Genomic DNA, 17149 nt, shown 5'->3' with positions numbered 1-17149 from the left:
AATATCAAATCATTGTAGAAACGGCTACTTGTTCAGAGTGAGTAACATCTGACGCTAGTGTTGCCTTAACTCTTTCTGATGATCTTCCTTGGAGGAGGGAGGGCCAAGAGATTAAGCCTATGTGGTTGGGGAAGGTTTCTTATATTTGTCATAAGGTTCCTGTGAAATGTGGACTAGCCTGCCACCTTAAGGACAAAATGTACAGAATATCAGGTTTTCCAATTGCATTTATGGTTAACAGCAGTCATGCTATTGCTGCCTTTACCAGAAAACACTGAACAGTTCCTTGCTTTCCTCCCCATTTCTCCTTAATAACCTAGCTATGTGACCAAGATGAGTAACGTCACCCCTCTAACCCTAGATTTCTTTGTATATAGAATGGAGACATAGACATCATAACAGTTTCACTGCCTGTTTTGTAGGACCACTCTGAGAAAAACAAGGTACAAACTTTAGATCCTTACAAAAGCATGATCTTGTTTGGGGACAGTCCTTTGGCATAAAAGCCTCCTGGAAGGCTGTAGGGTTCCTCTACTGACCTTTGCTTTCTGCAGCAGGGTTCATAGTATCCTATTCCCCCAGTGAAGGTGCAGCTATCAATAGGTTAAATCCTTATCTGGGTACCCAGATTATAAGGAAAGGTCCAGGGACATTGGGAAAACAAGCCCTTAATGAGTATGAGTGCTGAGAATACGCGTAAAAACAATGAAAGTCAACTGAATGCAAAGCTTTATTGTAAACAATGGGGAAGAGGAGGTAGGAGAAAAAGGAAAAGGGGACCCAACATACAACTCAGGCATACACACTAACATAGAGTATAATTCGCATCAGAGTAGCATTTAGTTGAGAACCTTAGAAACATGAGTCCATTCAGCAGAAATGGGGTGCTGCAGCAGTAAGGTGTGTTCCAGATGGAGTAGAAGGTATGCGCCAAAGTACTCTTCTGAGAGTGCGGTTCTTATATTATGAATTTAGATGGCCTCCTTGGAGTTGGCCAAATTGTGTACCAGGGATCAGGGCAAAATGTTATTTTGTATTTTGGGGTAGCTGTTATCAGGGAGAAAAACAAGCTGGCAGTAGACAAAATATTCTTTGGAGAGTTTGCATTTTAGGGAGAAAAACAATCTAGTGGTAGGCAAAATATTATTTGGGGGACACCGCTGTATCAACCTTCGAAAAATATTGTTCTCAGTATTTTTCTAGAGTACGTCTATAAGCATTCCTTAAGGGGAAACTGTCATGATGGCCTCAAAACCATGAGGCCTAATCTTGTAACAATGGTTTCAGTGCATAGATTCTACAAATTATAGCCTCCCTTAAGGGGAAACTTTCATGGCGGTCTTAAAACTACCAGGCCTAATTTTATAACAGACGTATTATTATCATTAGCAAAATGCTTTTGCTGGGTGGGTTAATGGATTGAGAGCTAGACTAGAAACTAAGACCTAGGTTTAACTGCTAATTTAAAAGTTTACTAACCCAGTGGCCTTGGGCCACTTATGTGACCTAACCATTCTCGGTCTTAGTTTCTTCATCCGTAAAATGGGACAATAATACATCTGTCTTGCAAGAGTTGTTGTGGAGGCCAAATGTACATAAAGCATTTTGCAAATTTTAAATCACATTTTTAGAAAATAAGTTTTTATTGGTATTTTTAAATACTTATATCATCAGTTATCCCCAGTATCCTTTCCCTTCTCTACCCCTGAAAGCCATCCCAAATAACAGATAGTATTTTTAAGAAAAAAACAAATCAGCACAAATGATTAATACATTGAAAAAGTCAGAAAACACGTGCAATGTGTAACACCTGTGGACCTCTCATCTCCATGAAGAGATAGATTAGGAGTATCTTCTCATATCTTTTACCTTGAGTCCAGCTTGATCATTATAATTTTGTTAGATTTATTTTGATTTTTTGGTGTTCTTTTCACTTCAGTTATTGTAGATATTGTGTGTATTTTTTTCTTGACTCTGCTTCCTTTGCTCTGTACCAGTTCATGTAGTTCTTTCTGTTCTTCTCTATATTCACCAAAAACATTTCTTACAGCATAGTGATAATATTCCACTACATTTATTTGCAATAGTTTGTTCAGCCACTCCTCCTTTGATGAGCATATACTTCATTTCTTCTTCTTTGCTATCACAAACTATTAGCTATCAATATTTTGATGTATATAGAGACTTTCTTCTTATTGATACCTTATTCCCAGTAATGGATTCTTTGGTTCAAAGAGCATGAATATTTTAGTCACTTTATTTGCATAATTCCAAATCTGCTTTATAAAACTGTTGTACTGTCTCACAACTCCAATAACAATGTATTAGTGTGATTATCATTTTCCAACCCTTTCAACATTGACTATTTACATTCTTTGTCATTTTGCCAATTTGTAGGGGGTGAATGGAAATCTCAGGGTTCCTATGATATGTATTTCTCTTATTACTAGTGATTTGGAGCAGTCTTTCATGTGGTTGCAAATATTTTGCAATTCTTTTGAGAATTCTTTGTTTATATCCTATTGGGGAATGACTATTAGTCATATATATTATATTTTTATTAGTCATTTATATAATCTTAAAGCATTTTATAAATGTCAGCTGCTATGATTATTATTAGTACAGGTAATTGTAAGCAGGGAACTAATTTTTCTCTGAGGTCTTATTGGAGAAATGAACTTTTACAATGAGAAAAAAATTCAGCCCAGTTATTTTAATATTTTGGTCAGTTTCAAGCAAACTGGGTCCTACCCAAACCATGATTGATATGGCACTTCTTCATTACATATTAGGAGTATATCATCAAGGTCAAGACTAAAAAAGGTAACTTGAAGAAAACTTATGAACTCAAATGATTATGCACAAATCCACAGGGCATAGATAATAAACAAGTTGAACTAGAGATTTTAATGCAAGGAAACACATATGACCTTAGAAATACTTCTGAGACATTTTGTGATGGGAGTCATGACCAGGATAGATTTTAGATTTGTGTACTAGAAGGCCTCTGAGTTCTCTTCCCCTTCCCCCTCCCCAGTTTAAGATCTATGGTCCTCTGACCCTACCTTATTTAAAAATAACAGGATAGGTAGAAGGAGGATTAGAATTTTATATTTTAAAGACATAAGTGAAGTGAAGGTTTAAGGATAACTGAAAAAATCTTGGAACCAAAGAATGAATCATGGTAGAGAGCATTTTGGTGAAGATCAGCAGGGGGAGAAATAAGTTATTTTATCAAATAATGGGAAAAAAGGCAGAACAACTGAACTCTTGTTTCTATTTTCTGTGATAAAAATGGTTTTCAATCTGGGGAGGGCAGAACAAAAATGGTTACAAGTGTGTTCTCACATAAAATAGGTATAGTCTAGTAAAAGAGTGTCTAGCTCTCCTAAATGAGTTCAAGTCACCAGGCGTGGAAGAACCACATCCCACTGTCACAGGAGTATCCTTCAGGCCCCAGGGATAGAGGAAGGAAATAGAGCAGTTCACAATCACTTACTCATTATGTAGGCTTGGTAAAATGGTGATGGTAGCTACAATTATCAAAGTATTGCCTGAAGATATGTTCATATGGCATAATCAATCAAGTAGTCAAGCAAATGTTTAAGCACTTACTCTGTGGCAGGCAGATAGGTGCTGGAGACGCAGAGAAAAAAGTGAAATAATACCTGACCTTGACAAGTGTATTACCTAGTGAGGGACTCTATAATTTTGGAGGCAGGTACTAGCAGCGGGGAGAAGCAGGAAAGGTCTCAGGTAGAAAGTGCCACTTGAGCTAAACCCAGAAAGAAATACTAGAGATTTTAGAGGTAGTGGTGAAGAAGGAGTGTGTTCTAAGCATGAGAGACAGTTCAAAGGCATGGACTAGAGAGCTAGCATGTTGTTTATGATAAATAGTAAGAAGACAGATATGGCTAAAGCATCATGGATATGATGGATAATACAAAGAGCGTCAATGCCAAATATTAACATTTGTATTTGATTCTGGTTCTAATAGGTATCCCCTGGAGATTATTGAGTGGAAGAGTAACATGGTTGGACTGGTGCTTTAGGAAAATCATTTTATCATTCAATTGGAGAATGAATTGGACAAGAGAGAGGTTGAGACAGGGAAATAAATTAGGAGACTACAATAATGGAAAGTGTCTATGTGAGAGAGGAAAAGGGGAAACACGGGAAAGATGTTGTGCTAAACAAAGTTTGGCATTAATTATTGTGGTAGGACAACAGATTCCCTTGCCCTATCACTGCTTTCTCCCCAGGCACAACCCTGACACAAACTGCTTCCACTCCAGCTTTCCTAGTGGCTTCTCTGGTGAAAAAGCCAAAGCTTTCCCCCATTCAGAAACCTGACTGGCCTCAGTTTCTCTGATATAGCTTCCTGGACTAGGGTCAATAAAAAGCCCAAGCCATGTGGACTTGAGGCTGTTCAGACTGTGCGGGTACTCTGAGACCACATGAGTCCCTGTATCCTAATGACTGCCTGATGACTGACTGACCAGACAGTTCCAGATGGAGACAAGGGGGGTTGTATTCAGAAAAGCTAAGTGCCACTGTATCCTTGCTGTATATCTTTGCTTTATAGTCTTGTTGCTTATTCTTGTTATGTTAAGGCAAAGTAAACCTCCTTTTAAAAATGTTCAATGACTCATGAGTGCTAAACCTGAATTTACAGGACATTGACTTCACAGCATCTCCTACAATAAGTGTACATCTGAGGTAAATGAAATGAGGAGTTAAAGATGATACAAAGGTTTGAGACCTGGGTGACCAAAAGGATTGTGGCATCCTAAACAGAAATAGGGAAGTTTTTTCATGTGTCTATAAATTGTTTTTATTTCTTCATTGGAAAACTTCCTGTCCATATCCTTTGACAACAATTTCTCCATAATTGGGGAACGACTCATCTTCTTATAGATTTGACAAAGTTCTTTATATATTTGAAATATGAGACCTAAATCATTATTGATTTGAGAAATGCAAATTAAAATAACCTTGAGATACCATTTTTACACTTATCAGATTGTCTAAAATGATTGAAGGGGAAAGCAACAAGTGTTGATTGGAATGTGGAAAAATTGGGACACTAACTTACTGTTGGTGGAACTGTGAAATGATTCAACCATTTTGGAGTACAATCAGGAATTATGCCCAAAGAGTTATTAAATTGCCTATACCCTTTGACCCAGCAATACCACTACTAGGACTGTTTCCAAAGATGACTAGGGAAAAAGGAAAAGAGGGACAGCTAGCTGGTACAGTGGATAGAACTCTGGCCTTGGAGTCAGGGGGACCTGAGTTCAAATCTTACCTCAGACACTTGATACTTACGAGCTGTATGACCCTGGGTAAGTCACTTAACCCTGATTGCCTCACCAAAAAGCAAAAATAATAAAAATAATAAAAATAAGGAAAAGAACCTATACATTCTAAAATATTTATAGCAGCTTTCTTTGTGGTGGCAAAGAACTAAAAATTGAAGGTATGCCTGTCAATTGGGGAAAGGCTAAGCAAGTTGTGGTAATGATTGTGATGAAATAATTCTGTGCTATAAGAAATGATGAGTTTGATGATTTTATTAAAACATAGACAGATCTGGACAAAATAATGAAGGATGAAATAATCAGAACATTTTATACAGTAACAGCAATACTGTTTTAAGAACAACTTTGAGAGACTAATCATTTTGACTATTATAAATATCTAGATTAGCTACAAAGGACCAACGAAGGAATATGCTATCTGTATCCAAAGAAAGAACTAATAAATAGAAGTATGCATAGAAAGATTTGCCATATATGTGTGTGTGTATTCATATATACGTATACATATACACACATATTTGTGTCTTGTGATAGTCATTTCTAGGGTGGGGGGAAGAAAATAAGAAAAAAGATAACTTTATTGTATATTCAAAAAGGATAGCAAGTTGTACATAACAGATTTGCAGTTTCATGTGCAATCATCTTTTTTCCCCCCTATTCTACCATGTTATGGAAATGCTTGTTTTATTTCTTAGGTTCAGAATAAAATTAAAAATAAATAGAGAAATTTGGAATCAGGGTGGGGGGCATTGAAGGGGAAAAGGGGAATATAATTAGTTCTGCTTTGAACACAGTGAATTAGAAATGTGTATGAGACATCCAGATCAAAATATCAAATGGGGAGTTCATGAACTGAAACTAGAGTTTAGGAGAGAGATTAGGGCTGGATATATTAATTTGGGAATCATAAGCATAGAGATGTAATAGAATATTGTTGTGCCACAAGAAAGTAGTATTTTCTATTTAGCTTTGGTCTTTTCATCAAGAATTCTTGAAAGTCCTCTGTTTTATTGAATGTCTATTTTTTTTTCCCTGAAGGATTATGCTCAGTTTTGCTGGGTAGGTGATTCTTGATTGTAATCCTAGCTCCTTGCCCTCTGGAATATCATATTCCAAGTCCCCTGATCCTTTAAGATAGAAGTTGCTAAATCTTTTGTTATCCTAACTGGGGCTCTATGTTATTTGAATTGGTTCTTTCTGGTGGCTTGCAATATTTTCTCCTCTATCTGGGAGCTCTGGAATTTGGCTATAATATTCCTGGGAGTTTTCATCTGGGAATTTCTTTCAGGAGAAGATCAGTGGATTCTTTCAATGTCTATTTTACTCTCTGGTTCTAGAATATCAGGGCAATTTTCCTTGGTAATTTCTTGAGAGATGACACCTAGGCTCTTTTTTTTTTTTTGGTCATGGTTTTCAGATAGTCCTATAATTCTTAAATTATCTCTCCTTGATCTATTTTCCAGGTCAGTTGTTTTTCCAATGAGATATTTCTCATTTTCTTCTATTTTTTTCATTCTTCTGATTTGTTTTATTGCTTCTTGATATCTCAAGCTTCCACTTAACCAAGTTAAATTTTTTAAAAAATAATTTTTTTTAGTGAGCATTTGTACTTCCTTTTTAATTTGGCCAATTTTACTTTTTTAATGAGTTCTTCTCTTCAGTGAATTTTTGTACATCTTTTTTTTTCTATTTGGCTATTTCTGCTTTTCAAGGCATTCTTCTCTTCATTGGATTTTTATGCCTCTTTTGTCGTTTGGCCTATTCTGTTTTTTAAGGTATTATTTTCTTTGGCATTTTTTGTACCTCCTTTACCTGGCTGTTGACTCTTTTTTCACAATTTTTTTTGCATCACTCTCATTTCTTTCCCTATTTCCCCCTCAGCCTCTCTTATTTGATTTAAAAAAAATCTTTTTTTTGTGCTCTTCCAGGTTTTCTTTTGGGGCTTGAGATCAATTCACATTTTTCTTTGAGGATTTTGATGTAGATATTTTGACTTTGTTGTCTTCTAATTTTGTATTTTTTTCTTTTGTGTGTGTGTGTGTGTGTGTGTGTGAGGCGACTGGTATTAAGGGACTTGCCCAGAGTCACAGAGCTAACAAGTGTTGTGTGTCTGAGGCTAGATTTGAACTCAGGTCCTCCTCACTCCAGGCCTGGTGCTCTATCCACTGTGCCACCTAGCTGCCCCTTACCAGCCTATTTCTTGACTTTTATATTAAAATTGGGCTGTGTTCCCAGGGTGGAAAGGGTGCTGTTCCAAGATTCAGGGTTTTTTTTTGTGCAGCTGCTTTCAGAGCTAATTCTGGGGATTTGTAAGCTTTCAGTTCTTCCAAGGTGGTATGATTTAAGGAGAGGTATGTTTACTACCCTCCTGGTTTTTCTCTGCTCTGTGAGTGACCATAAGTACTCTTTTCAGCCCTGGAACTGTGAATAAGATCCATGCTCCCCTGCCACTACAAATCCTGGTGTGCTAGTGCTCCTCTTCACCCTGGGACTGTGACCCAGGACTGTGACCCATATCTAAATGTGGATAATGCAACAGAAACCTGCATCTAGGGGCAGCAAAGGTAATCTCCTGACCAGTTGGCTGACCCCCTTAACATCTGTGGGCTGAGAGCTCTGGAAGCAGCTATTGCCACCACTGATTCAGTTGCCCTCATGGCCTGCTGCTTGCTTGCTGGGGTGGGGCCTACACTGACACAGCCTGTGCTAGAATACATTCCACTCTCACCTCAGGGCAGTAGACTTTTTCTGCTGACCTTCTAAGTTGTCTTGGGCTGGAAAATTGCTTCACCCCAGTCTTTTTTTTTTTTTTAGTTTTGTTACTCCAGAATTTGTTTTGAGGCATTATTTAAAGTTGTTTGGAGAGAAATTTGGGAGACCTCAGGTGAATCTCTGATTTTTCTCCATCATCTTGGCTCACCTCTATCCTAATTTTTGGTGGTATAGTTTTCAAGACACTTACCATTCCTGTGTTTTTCTAAATGCTTACAAACCTTCCTTTAATAGTACACTTCAGAAATTGGCCAGGAATCAAAATCAAATGTATTGAACAATAGTTTATAGACTCTAGACTATTTTTCCTGTTGTTCCTGTTAAACTATTTTCCCTTACAGAGAAAATAGAAACAAAACAAAAATTGAGATGTCCTTCCTTCACTCCATTGTCCACTATCATTGTCTTATACACTCTGAGCCCCAGTCACATCCCTTTTGTGATCCTCCTCTTTTCCTTAACATCAGTGAAAAGTTGTCCAGTTGCTCCTTAGCATTCATTACTAAACTCTGCTCACTCTGAACAAATTTTCTGACGCTATTCTTACTGGGCAATACAGTGTTGTTGTATTTGTCCTTCATTATCTGTCCTTGTTTTCAACTTCACTGTAATTCTTAGATGATGAGGTCTCTGTATATTTCCAACTTTAGATAGCACCCCATTTTCTTTTTATTGGAGTTACTCTTCTTTGTATCTTTAGAATTTCATTCTTGACCAGTCCTATTTCTTTGGGCTGACCTCTTATATGGAATAATGATACTTTACTCATTTTTCTCAGAAAACTTTGAAATCCACTAGGATGCATGTCAGACTCTGCCTTATGTTACTCTCTTCCTCCTTCTCTTCCTTTCCCCCTTCTCCTCTTCTTTCTCATCTTCTTTCCCTTTCTCCTCCTCCTCCTTCTCCTTCTACCCCTCCTCTTTCTCCCTCTCCTGCTCCTACTCTTCTTCTTCTTCTTCTTCTTCTTCTTCTTCTTCTTCTTCTTCTTCTTCTTCTTCTTCTTCTTCTTTCTTCTTCTTCTCCTTCTCCTTCTTCTTCTCTTCCTCTTCATTTCCTTTCACATAGTAAGACCTTAATACACAATTGTTTTCTTCTTTCTTTTCATAATCATATTCCTTCTTATCTTTTCAATATTATCACTCTCTTCTAGCCATACATGTTTACTTATTTTTTTATACTTGACATTCCTTTTACTGTTTCTCTGCCTTTCTACTAGGTCTACCTTATGTTTAAATGCTCTCATTTCTAAGTTTGATCTCTTGAAATCACCATTTTCTTTTAAGATTTAGCTCAAGTGCTATTTGTATCAAGCCTTTTTCTAGTCCTCCCAGCTGCTAGTGCCTTCTGTTCTTAGGTTGCCTTGTATCTACTTTGTATGAAGTGTGTGTGTGTGTGTGTGTGTGTGTGTGTGTGTATCTGTGTATACACGCACACACATTCACCAATTTGGGTTATGATAATTCAATATTATGAAGCTTTTTCACTTAATATTCCTTCTTCAACTTATACTTGTAAAGGGTTTCTTCATATTTATGAGGACCGATTTTATTTTTGAAGTCACTATTCAGTCATCTTCCAAGTTATTGATCTGTGTTGCATTAAGTTTTCCTCTCACAGTACTCAGTTTTCTAGCTTATAGTAGTGATGAGTTTGTGCATCAAGCTTCTTAAAATGAAAAAAAAGTAATAAAATGACCTCTCCAGTTTCCTGTTATCACCTTTTCACATGTCACTTTGCTCAGTGAATATAATATAATTTATATAGTTTTCATTGATTTCTTTTGTCTTCATAGTTCTGTTTTTTTTCTTTTGCAATAAAAGTTCATATACATAAAGATTGAGTATCAATGGATGAAAATCTTAAATTACTATATGAATGCTAATTTATTGTTATTGCAGTTGGGAATTCTGGAATTCATAAAATTTGTCCCATTGAAATGAATGGTAATTACATTTTTCTTACTGAGAATTCATCCCACAGGGTTTTTTCAAGACTGTACATATGGTCAAAAGGCTGTTAGTTAACATCTTGAAAAGAAACTGGTGATCACAGAGCTAGAATGGATTCATTAAGACTAGGTTATGCCAGACTAATTTGATTTTCTTTAATTCAAGATTACTAGGCTGGCAGACCAGTGGAATGGAGTGAAATACCCCAGGGATATGTACTTGGTTCTGTGCAACTTAAACTTTTTATCTATGACTTGGATGAAAGCACAGATGGATTGCTTATCAGATTTGCAGATGACGCAAAGCTGGTGTTGAATGAATGAAACAAAGAACTCAATATCTTGAGAAGCTAGGCCATTAGGCTTGATATAATAAGATGTAATTTTAACATTTTTGTTTCTAAACTCAATTTCATGAGTTTAAGATTGGGGAAGTGTAGCCAGACAACAGTTTATATGAAAACAGTCTAGGGTTTTTAAGGCAATATCTGAGTTAACAATGTGCTATAGAGGACGAAAAAAGAAGAAAAGCTAAGGCAATCTTGGACTGAATTAAGAGAGGCATAGTAGATAGAATCACTGCTCTGCTCCAGTAACTTCAGTGGCTCTCTATTGCCCCTAGGATAAAATAAAAGCTCCTTTGTTTAGCATATAAAACCCTCCACAATCATGCTGCCACTCATCTTTTAAAGTTATTTCACACATTACTTCCTTTCATACCCTATGCTTCAGCCAATGATTGAATCGCAGTTCCTATAGGTGGCATTCCATCTCATTCCTCTGGGCCTTTTCCCAGATTGTTACCCATGTCTAGAATGCTCTTCCTCTTCACCATAACTTCTTGGAACCCCAACTTCACATCAAGACTTATATTATGTGCCACCTTCTTAAAAAGTCATTTCTTTATCCCCTCAGTTGCTAGTGCTCTTCTTATCCCCATTCCTTTATGCTTAGCTAGGTACCACTCAGCTAAGACCACAGGGGCTGGCAACCCAAGCGAATTCCTGTCCTTTACCTGACATTTAAATTTGCTCTTAATTCATTGCTTTGAGGTTGTCTGGCTTCTCAATAGGAGAATTAGATTTCTCAGTGTTCACAAACATTGACTCCTCACCCTCTCAGCTTCCTGAGGAAAGCTGCTCATTGCAATGATGGTGCTTTTGGCTTTTGACTAGTTTTTTTGTTTTGTTTTGTTTTGTTTTTTAAGAAGGGAAAATTTTTTAAGTGATGTAATGTATAGGTGTATGTAATGTATAAATATGATACTGATATGGAACAAGAATTTATTCCCACACAGAAAATAGGAATACTAAGCCAATAAGAATCATAGAATGATTAAAACATAAATTGCTAGTCATTATTAGAACAATCAGCTGTCTATCTCATTTTTCAACTCTCATAAGGATAGGAACAATTTTTTTTTGCAAGGCTGGGCAATTAGCCATTTTACCTTTTACCACTATTGAGCACAGTCCCATCAAATGTCAAATTCACATTTGATCTTTTTAGGTGTCCCTTCTTTCTCCAGTGACAATCAGATGACACCACAGGTGCCAGTTAACTACTGTAATTTCTGCTGCAACTGTAATCAACTGCTGTGGTAGATACGACAAACTCCATCTCATTTGCCTCACTAGAATTAATGACTTTCTGAAATTCGTAAGATCACCTGGATTTGTCCTTCTAGAGGTTGCTACTCAGTCATCTCTTGGGAAAGGAAGCTAAGAGAAATGGTTCTATCCCAGGTACAGGCTTGCTTAGGTGGGACATATGCTCATGATTCCATTGGCCCATTTTCCATTATTCCCCTACTTGACTTTCATGAACACAACTCTGAATAATTCCCATGACTCTAAGACAGAAAGGAAGAGGAATAATGAGAAGCATTATATTTATGGAGTTGTAAATCAGTATTTAGTAAGGAGACTTTTAGTCTTCATACAATATAAAACCCTGAGTCAGGGTTTATAGAAAGCAATCAGAGGGTATCTGAGCATGTTCTGAATGTGGTGGGAAGTCCATGCACTTGACAGGAATACTGACTGAGTATTCTCTAAGAAAGGACAAACTTGAGGATGCTACATATATGTACTGTGTGTTACACATCTGTGAACACATTGTATTCCACCAGTAGATCTTTGAAGTAAGGTCTTTGAAGGTCTGTCTCAGTTTTGTATTTGTACTCCAAAGACATAGCATAATATCTGAAATATAGTAGTTCTGATCAGATATAAAGTGCTGCATTCATTTCCAGATGCCAATTCTGAAAAGCTTATATAAGCTTGAAAGTGTTCAGAGGAAGATGATTAAAATGTTGAGAGAGACTTATTTTGGTAATGAAACTAGGGATCAATAAGAAAAAAAACCAAGACTTTGTGAGGGAGTGGAGAGGTATCATCATGATGATTGTTTTCAACTATTTGTTTCCCCTATGGAAGAAGGATTTGATTTATTCTGCTTGACCCTCGAGGAGGACAGTATAGGGACAATTAACAGAAGATGCTGAGAAGCAAACATGGGTTCAATGTAAAAAAAAATTACTGATGAGGAGAGTTATTTAAAAGTGACATGGGCTCCCTGAGTGGGTAGTGGATTCCTGCTGATTAAAAAGCCTTAGCTGAAGGATACAAGGCTACTTGTTCAGAATATTGTGGATGGGGATTTCTGCTTAGGAATGAATTGTACAAGATGGCTTCTAAGACCCCTTCTAACTCTTAAGATTATATGATTAAATATTTTTAGGATCCTGGATTTTGTCCCCCTAAAGGCAAAAGTTAAAGATGTCTGGGCATTTGCAATGGGAGGCACCCTTGAGGGGCTTTTGGAGACTGCCCAGATTGCCTAACATGAAGGCCTCTGCATTCCTTACCATGCAGATGGGAGCTGACTTCTTTGATTGGCTGCAAATCTGGTCACTCTTCCTGATGCTCTTTGAAGCCATTCTTTCTGTTATTCTCTTTCCTATGCTTATCTATAGGGTGGAGAGTGAAGATCCTGGTCACCCACAGCATGCACCCTATGAACTGAACCAGTGAGAGGAGGGGAAAATGCTTTCCCTCTTTTACCCTGGCTCAGAGAAATGAACCTTAAGGTGTTTCTGTTCTGTATTGTTTGTCCTCCCCAGTTTCAGGTTCCAGAGATTATCAGTAAGGATGTGGGAGTTTGAACCATGACAGCCTTGGAGCCAAGACTGTATGTGGGAAAGTGCAGGCAGGCGGGCAGGCAGGCAGGGAAACCCTAAGGAGCCAGGGTGCTTGGGACTTGAGCTCAAGGAGAATTTTTGACCTGGAACTGAAACAGGGCTCTATAGGAATTGAGTTAAACTGTGGACCTAATCTCCTTCCTCTCCCCAGATATTGAGATGGTGCAAAGGGGTGGGGGATTGTGCCTCCTTTGTAAGAGTGGAGTAAGTTTGTGTATTTGTGATTACATCTTCTGAGGTAATTATTCTTTTTTAAAAGTTCTGTGTTACATTAATACAATACTTGGCACATAGTAAGCATTTAGTAAATGTTTATTGACTGACTGACTGCATCTTTCCCCATTGAAAGCCGTTCTTTGTAACAAATAAGCATAATAAAAACAAATCTATACATTGGCCATGTTTGAGAATGTAGTTCTTTTACAGGTGCCGTCTACCACTTTTCTGGTGGGAAGCATGCTTCCTTATCAGTCTTCTGATGATTGTTGGTTATTATTGGTCACTGTATTATTCAGCATTCTTAATTCTTTCTATGTTATCTTAGTAACTATATTTTCTATGAGGTCCCAGGCTCCAAGAGTTGAATTTGTTAATAGCTGGGCCAAGATTTTGAATTCTAGTGAAACACTTGACTGGTAATACAAAGCATATCATTATGGCAAGGTGACAATTGATGGAAGATGCAGGAGCTGAGCTATGTAACAGAGATGGTAACAAGTACCAGGTCATGGAGCTGATACAGAATGGAACTACAGATGGGCTAAATGAGCAGGTTTCTAGCTTATCTGCAAGGAAGACCTACACCAACAGAATATGGAAAATGCTCAGAAGGTTCTAGTGTCACAGAATGATGGTCTCTGACTACGAGCAACACATGGCCAAGAGCAAATGGGAACAATTATTTAGGCTACATCTTGAGAGATATGCAGCCAGACACTCTCTGGAAGTGCCCCAGGCTACATAAACTATCTCTGTCTTTCATTTTGCAGTCAGGAACCTGAAGAAGAAAACCTTTCTTCCAGGGCAGTGCTGGGGAAGATGGTAAAGGGGAGCATACTGAGTTAAGCGATGGGTACAGAAAATGCTTCTACTGTTTTATGTTTATATTTACATTTTTATTTTATGTTTTTACTGCTTCTATGGAAAAAAAAGAAAGTAAAGCTAGAGAAACCATTTTTCTTGCTTTCTTCAAATTATAGTGTTGTAAACTTTATGTAGTAATCAATGAATACATGCATACATGCATGAAAAACATTATTAAGTGTCAAGCATTGTGCTAAGCACAGTGTGTATATGTGTTCAGGAATATTTCAGCCCAGAGATTCTAAGATCCTCCAGGAGAGTAATCCTCCCCACCTAGATCAGACAAGGCTAGAAAATTAAAAAAAGTTTAATTAGTTGATGGGCAATTGTTAGGTAGCTAATCACTCTACAGAACAGAAGGAGATATCCTTGTATATACACATTTATATAAGATTTTACATAGCTTTAGGATAGACAGAAAAAAAACCCTATTAGGTGATGCTGATCGGTCATTTTCTTTATTTGAGAGGTTGAGAAATAGGAATAGGATGTCAGGTGATTTGGAGGAAGAATAGTTTAACTTGGTGTTAACTAAGATGTCTGTTCCCAGTAAAAGTGTTTCCCTACAGTTAATCTCATCAGACCATCAGAATATCTAGGTAGAACTATAGGTCTAAGTTAGTGGAGGTCTTCCTTTGAGATAGACTCCTATCCCTGCAGCCTATATTTCTTGGACTTGCAAGGCTATTATTTCTGGGCAGATGTTTCACCCAAAACTCACAGCACACAGGTTTTGTCTATTTCTTCCACAAATACAAATATAAAAGTGAGAAAGTCCATGCCCTCAAGGAGATTATACTCTAAATAGGAGACAACATACAGGAGAGTGCAGCCAAGGAAGTCACAAAGATAGGAAGTAAAACAACAGAGAAGTCTATTAATATATCCTTTCCAGATGTGAATTGATTATAGTCCTAAGCATTACATTGAAAGTGGTGGGAGGTGGAAATTGGGGGTGGGAAGAGAAAAGAGAAGAGAATGTGCAAAGAGCCAGGGTGGAAAATGCCTGGGCTGAAGATGAAGAGGCATAGTGCTAGGTTTAACACCACCTAAAGAGTTTTGAGGATGAAGTAACAGCAGCAGCCCCAGCAGCCGCAGCCACAGCCTCAGGACAGAAAATTGCAATATTTATTGTTTATGCCATTGTTATTAAGTGTTTTAATTAACTTTGTTCTTCTTTAAAATACAAAAATAAATATAAGAAGAATATGTAGACATCTTTATGTAATAAAGCACTGGCTCCTCTAGATTGGAGTTGCCACTAGAGGGAGCTCAAAGACTAACTTTTTTAAAAAAATAAAACTTCCAAACTACCTGGATATTATTATTAAAACAATTACAGAAGGAAGTGATTTTTCAAACACAAACCATGTTCTCATGTTTCCAAGAAAAAAACACCAAACTAAGATTATGTTAGAAATCAATGCAAATAAATAATGTAAATGAGATTTTAAAAAATTATGAGCTCTAAAGGTAAATTCACAAACCAAACAAATTAGTATTCATAGATTTACTTAAAAAACTCTATTTTGAGGTAATTTGAGATTTTAAGTAATTGCCTGTAATTGTATTGTTTCAGCTAGGCCAATACTTTTGTTTGTGAATATTCCAGAATGTTTTATGAGATACTATCTAAACTGGGAGCTATTATTATAACTATTATTAATCAGTGGCAGCATGATATACTGGTTAGAGAGCTGGTCTCTGAGTTAGAAAAAACTGAGTTTGAATCTTTGCTTTGACACATACTGATTGTGATCATGGGAAAATCACTTAACCTCATAATGTTTTAGGCACCACTACGACTAAAAGTTTCAGAACCTTGTGTATTTGTATTGATAGAAGATGTTTCCTTATTAAGAGTTCTCTATTCTAGTGAAATCTCAAGTCCGGTTACCTTCTCCCTCCAATGAATGGTTCCCCCCTCCCTCTGATGCTTCCTTTCCTAATCCCCATACATACAGTAAGTAGAAGTCATTGTCTTGTTTCCTCAAAGAACTTACCAACTTTCTAGTAAATGAAATAATTAGTGACCAGTGTAAGTTAGTATCAAAACCATTATTATATTCTGTAGTATAGACAGCAAGCTTAGATGTATTATAAGAATTTAGAATGGGAGATATTACTAGGAGCTAGAATAAAGAAAATCTCTCTGCCTCCTTCTATGTATTCTCCTCCAGTAATAGTGCTTTTGTTAAAAGGAAGACTTCTGTATACTTTGCCAGTGGCTGACATGACTCTTCTCTGAATGATTCCCTGCCAAGAACCACTTCTTTTATTTTCCCCCAATTTTATAACATTTCTGTTTAAAGTTTTAAGTGGCAAATTCTATCCCTCCCTCCTCTCCTCAGTCCAAGATGGTAAGCAATCAAGTATAGGTTATACATGTGCAATTGTATAAAACATTTCCATATTAGTCATTTTGTACAAAAAGATTCAAATAAAAGAGAAGAAAGAAAGAAAGTGAAAAATAGCATGCTTCAGTCTATATTCAGTCAACATAAGCTCTTTCTCTAGAGGTAGATAGTATGCTTCATCAGTAGTCCTTTGGGATTGTCTTGGATCATTGTATTGCTGATAATAGCTAAGTCATTCACAGTTCTCCATCGAAAACTATTGCTGTTACTATGTGCAACATTCACCTGGTTCTGTTAGCTTCAGTATGCATCAGTTCATGTAAGTCTTTCCAGGCTTTTCTAAAATTATCCTGATTATCATTTCTTATAGCACAATAATATTTCATTACAATCATATGCCACAGCTTGTTTTGGCCATTCTGCAATTGATGGGCATCTATTTTATTTACAATTCTTAACCACC

The sequence above is a fragment of the Phascolarctos cinereus genome, unplaced genomic scaffold (genome assembly GCF_003287225.1).
Source record: "Phascolarctos cinereus isolate Bilbo 61053 unplaced genomic scaffold, phaCin_HiC Scaffold_4;HRSCAF=312, whole genome shotgun sequence".
In the NCBI taxonomy this organism is placed as follows: Eukaryota; Metazoa; Chordata; class Mammalia; order Diprotodontia; family Phascolarctidae; genus Phascolarctos; species Phascolarctos cinereus.
Note: the sequence above shows the minus strand (reverse complement) of the source record.